The following is a 6,705-nucleotide window of genomic DNA, read 5'->3' on the forward strand; positions in this document are numbered from 1 at the left end:
CAGATCTGCCTGCCTCTGCCTCCCAAATGCTGGGATTAAAGGCGTGCACCACCAACACCCCACAAGATCTACTTTTTAAAACAATTTAAGATTGAGCCATCTTTTGGTTAGCTTTCCATCACTGTGACAAAACACCTGAGAGAAACACTTAGAGGGGGAAAGATTTCATTTTGGCTTCATTGTTTCTGGGCCACGGCGAGGCAGAACACCGTGGCAGGGAGCATGTGGATAAAAGCTGCTTGCCTGTGACAGCCAGGAAAAGAGAGAGTAGGGGAGAAGGAGACAGAACAAAGCATACCCTTCAAAGGCATGGGGATAGGGACTTACTTCCTCCAGTGAGGCTATACTTCCCAGGAGCCCATCCATCTGTGAACTCGCCAATGAGTGAATGCCTTGGCACCTGGCCTCCTTGGCTAGCAGCACTTCCCCAAAGCTTTACCTCTGAACATTGCTGCATGGACACCTTCAACACATGACTCTTTGGGGAATACTTCATATCTAAATCAAAGTTTGCTGTCAAAGGCTCCTTTAGAAGGATGAAAAATAAAAACTGGGGGAAATAGTTGGCAAAGAACTAATACCTAGAAAATATAAAGAACTCTGAAATTAGGACTGTAGCTCACCTGCCAAGCATGCACAAAGCCTAGGGCTCCACCCCCAGTACCAAACTCAAACTTGGCCAGCTGGATGGTGGTGGCTCAAGCCGTTGATCCCAGCACTCGGGAAGCAGAGGCAGGAGGATCGCTGTGAGTTAGAGACCAGCCTGGTGTAGAGGGCCTAGGTGCCTATCAACAGATGAATGGATAAAGAAAATATGGTATACATGCACATGAATTTTACTTGGTCATAAAGAAGACATTATGTTGCTTCCAGGAAAAGAGATGGGACCAGAGAACACTGTTACATGAATCTAAAGTCACCATGCTAAATTAATCTCACAAAGGTAAGCAACGCATGTTTTCTGATGTGCATGGAAACTAGGGGGGTGAAAAGGGTGTGAAATTAAAAGGAATGTGAAGTGGAAAAGAGGAAGGATCCAGAAGGAATAAGGTGTGCCAGGGGCTGGAGAGACGGCTCAGTGGTTAAGAGCACTGACTGTGCCGGGCATTCATGTGTGCGCCTTTAATCCCAGCACTCGGGAGGCAGAGGCAGGCAGATCTCTGTGAGTTGGAGGCCAGCCTGGTCTACAGAGTGAGTGCCAGGACAGCCTCCAAAGCTACAGAGAAACCTTGTCTTGAACCCTCTCCCCAAAAAAAGAGCACTGGCTGCTATTCCAGGGATCCTGAGTTCAATTCCCAGCAACCACACGGTTGCTCACAAACCATCTATAGTGGGGTCTGATGCCCTCTTCCTCTGATGCCCTTTTCTGTCTTGCAGGCATACATGCAAATAGAACACCCCCATCTTTTAAAAAAAGGTGTGCCAGATGTGGTGGTGCCCTCCTAGCAATCAGGAGTCCGATGTAAGCAGATTTCTAAGAGCTCTAGGCCAGCCCCCCCCCATATAGTGAGTTCCAAGCAGCCAGGTCTACATAGTGAGACACTGCTTAAAAATTTAAAAGCAAAGGGAGATGGTAACACTTGTAATCCAAGCACTTTGGAGGCACACACAGGAAGATAAGAAATTTGAGGCCAGCCTCAGTTGTGTGAGACCATGTTTCAAAATCAAAGAAAACAACTACAATGCAATATACACAGTCAACCTATCAGATTGACAAGAATGAAAAATACTGACAACACTAGATGCTGGAGAAACTGTAGAGAAACTGGGTCATTTGCTGGAGGGAATGTAAAATGATACTGACACTTTAGAAAATTTTGGCAGTTCCGTTTAAGACTGAAAATAGATTTATGCTATGACCCAGCATTTGTACTTTTTGGCACTTATCCCAGAGAAATAAAAACTTATTTTCACACAGATCCTCTTACGCAAATGTTTGTAGTAGCATTATCTGTAGTAACTAAGTACACTTATAATGTCCTTTGATAGACAAATGGTTACACACAAGCCTACCTCCTACCACCTACCTGGCACATCCATATCGTGGATAAAAAGCAGAGAACTGTGTAATTGAGAGTGCTGATTATGTCTGTAATGTGAACACTGAGGCAGGAGGATTGCCCCTGAGTTCAAGACCAGACCGGGATATGGAGTAAAAATGAGATCCAGGCTTTTAAAAAAAAAAAGCAGTCACCTTTAATCCCAGCACTCCAGAGGCAGAGGCAGGCAGATCGCTGTGAGTTCAAGGGCAGCTTGAGGATGCTCCTGGCAATATGAGCCCCAGAATCCACGTGGTAGGCGGGGAGAACCAACTCCCACAAGTTATCCTCTGTACTCTGCACTCACGTCATGGAATGTACTCCCCCCCCACATAAACACTTTTTAAAACGTAAAAATTCAACCTCTTTGTAGATTTATCTACTTATTTTATTTCATGTGCATGGTCATTTTCCTGAATGTCTGTATGGGTACCTTGTGGGTTCCTGGCACCTGTGGAGATCAGAAGAGGACATTGGATCCCTGGGACTGAAGTAATAGGTGCTTATGAAGTACCCCACGTGGGTTCTAGGAACTGAATCTACATCCTCTGCAAGAACAAGTGCTTCTTAACCACGGAACCATCTCTCTGGTCCTCATTGCTATTAATATATACAGATGGATCTCCAAGGGGTCATGCAGAGTGGGGAAACCAAGGACAACCAGTCTCCAAGGGATACCCGTCACACCATCCCACTTCTGTAAGTTCATCAATCAGCATAGCTCTGGAGATGGAGGCCAGTGTCATAAGGCCTAGGATTAGGAGTGGGGAGGGAGCAGTCTCAGACAGATGGCCTGAGGGAGCCTTGTGACAGAATTGCAGCTTTTGATGTGCTGCAAGCTACACTTGACAAAATGACCAGGTGAAAATCTTATCTCCCCCTTCCGCTGTGTAAGGTTTCCTCTGAATTGATGCACTCCCCAGTTGGGGGGGGGGGTGTCCTGAGATTCAGTAGATAAACGTCACTTGTCTGAGAAGACTAAACAACTGGATTCTTGGACTTTCCATTGGTAGGCAATCAATGGACCACAACCTTTAAGCCATTCTAATAAATGACCTTTACAGGTGTAGGTAGGTAGATAGATTCATTCGGTCAGTTCTGTTCCTCTAGAGAACCCTGACTAGTACACACTTCTGACATATGTTGGGTTGATGAGTTTTCTAAGGATCCTGGAACATTAGGGTGTCCAGAGTGTAAGCTCCTCAACACTCTAGGTACCAATTTCCCTTTTGTTGTGTTCCACAAAGGGTTTTGTGTTGGGAGATGTCATTCTGTAAAAATGTGTCTGATTGGTTTGAATAAAGCACTGTTGGCCAATAGGGAAGCAAGCTAGGTGGGACTAGGAGTCGAGGAGGATTCTGGGAAAGAGAGACACAGAGAGACACGATGTAGCCTCCAGAGGAGTAAGAGGTCTGGACCCTTTGTCCGGTAAGAGAAATACTTAGATTAACAATTATGGATTAAATATTTAAGTCAGAGCTAGCCAGTAAGAAACAAGCAAACGGCCAACAGCTTCATAATTAATACAGTGTCTTGTGTGTTATTTGGGGACTGCAACTGTGGCTAGCAAGGAAGACTACACTCTACAGTTTTGGACAATTATATTCTTTGTTAACCAGCATTTGATGGCAGGAAAGGCTCCTTGCTTGATAGTAAATTGTCTATCACAACCTCCTTGTTGAGGACACGTAGAAAACATTTCTCCAAGGTCAGTTTGAGATAATGGAAACAGGATAACTGTAAGCACCTTCATCCGCTCTAAGTTCCTCCCATGTGGAACCCTTAGGCAACACTGACAATAGAGTTGATATTATACAGGATTTTACAGAAGGCCTTGGGGGGGTTGTTGTTGTTGTTGAAACAGGGTCTCAACAGGCCGTTGGTGGCGCACGCCTTTAATCCCAGCACTGGAGAGGCAGAGGCAGGCAGATCTCTGTGAGTTCGAGGCCAGCCTGATCTACAATAGCTAGTTCCAGGACAGCTTCCAAAGCCACAGAGAAACCCTACCTCAAAAAACAAAAAAAGAACGAAAGAAACAGGTTCTCTCTTAACCCAAGCTGGTCTTGAACTCCTGCTCTCCCTGATTCTACCTTCTGGGTGGTAGCATAAGACATATGTGCCAATATACTCAGCCAGGAAGTTTATTTGATTGTGCATTTAATCTATTTGTTCTGTCACAGGGTCTCACAGTGTGGTCCTGCTGACCTGAGATTCCTGATCGTCTACCCTATCCTCCAGAGTTCTGTCTGGGATCACACCTGTGCCATCACACCTGCCTAACAAAAACAATTTGCTGTATCCTCTGAGACCGGCTGAACACAGATCAGGAATACCTGATGTTAACATCAAGGACATCTGTAAAGCCTGGAGGTGCATATTCTGTAGTGTGCATGTCCATCTGTCTGTCCGTTCCCCACCCCCCCCCCCCACCCCGGCCACCAAGATGAGCCTGATGGCATTCTTTTTTTTTTTTTTTTTTTTTTTTGCCTTTTTCCAGATAGGATGGGATACCCCACCTCGTTAGCTAGGGTGGAATTCATTACAGCATGAGTTCTTTCCAATCTCACTATTTATAGGAGCCCCATAGGCTACCTGACTCCAGGCCACTCGGTTTAAGGCTTCAGAGTCCTAGCTTCACTCACTCATCAGGTAAACTGTAAAGACCTTTGCTCAAGAGTCCAGGTGAGTGAGGAAAACATTCCGTTATCAGTCTCTTAGGAAACCTTCCCCCTGGACAAATTCTGTGTATCTTGTCAGCCCTTCTAAGAAATCACCTGCTCTGCTCTTCTAAGGAAACAGGAATAAATGGAACCCTCTGGAATGCCTCTGTTGGCTTTGTGTGTGTGTGTGTGTGTGTGTGTGTGTGTGTGTGTGTGTGTGTGTGTGTGTGTGTGTGTGTGTGCGTGTGTGTGACTGAGTGACCCTGGCTCATTTAACCTGTGTGATTGCTCAACCATGAGCCTTCCAACGTTGTCATAAGAAACAACACCAGTGCACTGAAAAGTCACCAAGAACGTGATGGCTCTGTTCCAGTCACCTTTGTAGCTCAAGGAATCTCAGGCAACAAGCCCAGAAGATCTCTTTGCACAATTCCATAAGTGAGTCTCTGAAAACACGTGTGACTGCTGTAGGCCTCTAGAAGCAACTGCTTCTTGGAAAGGGATTATAGAGAAACATCTAAGAGATTTTAACTAAGAGCAGGTTAACTGTGGACACACAAAACACTGGGAAATGTCAGCTGGAACATTCACTGGCTGGGAACTCCGACTGGGGTTCCATCAGAGCTGCCTTCTAGAATGCTACAAGGTGCTAATTGCTACCTTGGTTAACTTACAGGGCCACTCTTTTTCAAGGGTCATGCTCCTTATCACCTCTTTCTTTATCAATGCTTTAATTGTATTCTCTGGACTTGGAGCCTAAGACCTTGTGGTGGTTGAATGAGAATGGCCCCATGGGCTCATGTTTCAATGCTTGGTCTCCAGTTGGTAGAACCGTTTGGGGAGGGTTAGAAAGCATGGTCTTGGAAGAGATATGTCACGGGAAAGGGACTTTGACTGGCACCATTCCCAGAATCTCTCTGCCTTCTGCTTGCAGATGCAGATGCAGATGTGAGCTCTCGGCCGGCCTTCTCTGCCATCATGCACTCTCTTTGTAGACCAGGCTGTAGATCTACCTGCTTCTGCACTTTCTTTTATAATGGCATTGGTTATAGTATTTTTTTTTGGTTTTTCGAGACAGGGTTTCTCTGTGGCTTTGGAGGCTGTCTTGGAACTCGCTTGGTAGTCCAGGCTGGTCTCGAACTCACAGAGATCCGCCTGCCTCTGCCTCCCGAGTGCTGGGATTAAAGGCGTGCGCCACCAAAGCCCGGCTTTGTTTTGTTTTTCAAGACAAGCTTTGTCTGTAGCTTTGGAGGCTGTTCTGAACCTAGCTCTGTAGGTCAAGCTGGCCTTGAACTCACAGAGATCTGCCTGCCTCTGCCTCCCGAGTGCTGGGATTAACAGTGTGCCCTACCACTGCCCAGCTAGCACATGGCTTTTAAAACCCTCAAGCCAGCTCCCAGTTAGACACTTCCTCCAGCACTCCCAACGGAAAACAAAGTGATCAAATGCCCAAGACTGTGGGGGGGTATCTCATGCAAACCACCAGAGCCTCCAAAATGTAGTGGTTTAAAACAATGTATTTACCGTGGTCACAGTTTAGGGATGCTATCAGACCCGGCTGAGGTCCGAAATTTGCCTGCAGCCAGATGAAGGATAAGGCCGGGCTGTGGGAATCTTCTGTCACCTAAGCTGGACTGGCTGGAAGCCCCCTGTAGGACGCCTTGCGCTCTAAACGTTGAGTAGTCATGTTTGTCCCTAACTCCACCTCACCTCGCTCCTCAGTCTCAGTTTTGATTTTTTTCAGGCAAGATCTCACCAGGCTGCTCCGCATGCGTAGCAATCCTGCCTCGGTTTAGAGTGATTTCAGGGGTGAAGAGCCATGCCTGGCTTGAGGAATTCTTCCTAGCCAGCGTATAGTTCCTCACAAAATGTTCCTCTTTACTTAAATCTGTGGATAAGCCAAATCCCAGCCTACTGTCTCACCTTAAAGCACAGTGATGTCAGTGCTGTAGCTGTCATTAACAAGGTCACAGATTGGGAGGGAAACAAAAAGAACCACTGATTGC

At 46.3% G+C, this 6,705-nt stretch overlaps 1 long non-coding RNA gene across 1 annotated transcript in view; it reads left to right on the forward strand.

The window, feature by feature from the left end:
- Positions 1 to 4,860, forward strand: part of LOC110342836 — an 18,834-nt gene extending 13,974 nt beyond the window's left edge. Inside the window, exons 2-5 of the long non-coding RNA XR_002384997.2 lie at positions 874 to 943; positions 2,656 to 2,738; positions 4,220 to 4,409; positions 4,616 to 4,860. This is a non-coding gene — a long non-coding RNA (uncharacterized LOC110342836). The remainder of the gene's footprint in view (positions 1 to 873; positions 944 to 2,655; positions 2,739 to 4,219; positions 4,410 to 4,615) is intronic.
- The last annotated feature ends 1,845 nt before the right edge of the window (positions 4,861 to 6,705 follow it).

Source organism: Mesocricetus auratus, unplaced genomic scaffold (genome assembly GCF_017639785.1).
Source record: "Mesocricetus auratus isolate SY011 unplaced genomic scaffold, BCM_Maur_2.0 Super-Scaffold_100033, whole genome shotgun sequence".
Classification (NCBI taxonomy): Eukaryota; Metazoa; Chordata; class Mammalia; order Rodentia; family Cricetidae; genus Mesocricetus; species Mesocricetus auratus.